Here is a 735-nt window from a genome sequence, read left to right as displayed (position 1 = left end):
TGTGTGTGTGTGTGTGTGTGTGTGTGTGTGTCTGTGTGTGTGTTCTTTTCAGAGAAATAAACATTTTGTAGTTGATACAGTTTCAAGCCTAGAGGATATAAAGTGATTGTAATTTTCCAGTGCTTGGCTACGATTCCTTTCGAGGACAAGAGAAGGGCTCTTGAATGTCAACAGTAGCATTTGACTTCTTAATTACATGAAGGCTGAAGTCTAAATGTCTTGTATTATTTATGGATGAAGGTGTATTGCTACAACTCCTCTCTAAAATCGTCTCTGTTCCCATTAGAGGAGTGTTTTTGTGCTTCAACTGATCGTGATGGATCTTTAGTCTAGTTCTGGACAGATCTAGGAACCTCATATGTATCTGTTTCTCTGTTGGTTCAGCCTCTGGAGTCCAGACTCGCTGATATCCAGTCAGCTCTAGAGAAAGCTCTGTCTGACCGAGAGCGCCTGCTACAGGAAGTCAGGAAACACGACCCCTCCTTCACCTTATGATGTACAAAGGGACAGAAACCAGACTTGAGGTTTGCCTCTGCTGACTTAAAGTTCTCATCCATCCCTTTCTGACGTCTGAGAGTGAAATCACATGTCATCCAGTTCTCTTCAGTCTCTGCGAGTGTCCTCCATGAGTCTTCCTGTAGTGACGCTTCTCTTTCTACTCTACACCAATTCACCAAGTTCCCAGTTGGAGGAGGACTGAAGTCAACAGTGAAACGGATGCTCACTTTACATCTC

Source organism: Sinocyclocheilus grahami, unplaced genomic scaffold, assembly GCF_001515645.1.
Source record: "Sinocyclocheilus grahami isolate Dianchi unplaced genomic scaffold, SAMN03320097.WGS_v1.1 scaffold4142.1, whole genome shotgun sequence".
Lineage (NCBI taxonomy): Eukaryota > Metazoa > Chordata > Actinopteri > Cypriniformes > Cyprinidae > Sinocyclocheilus > Sinocyclocheilus grahami.
The sequence above is the reverse complement of the archived record's forward strand: the minus strand, read 5'-3'. Positions refer to the sequence as shown.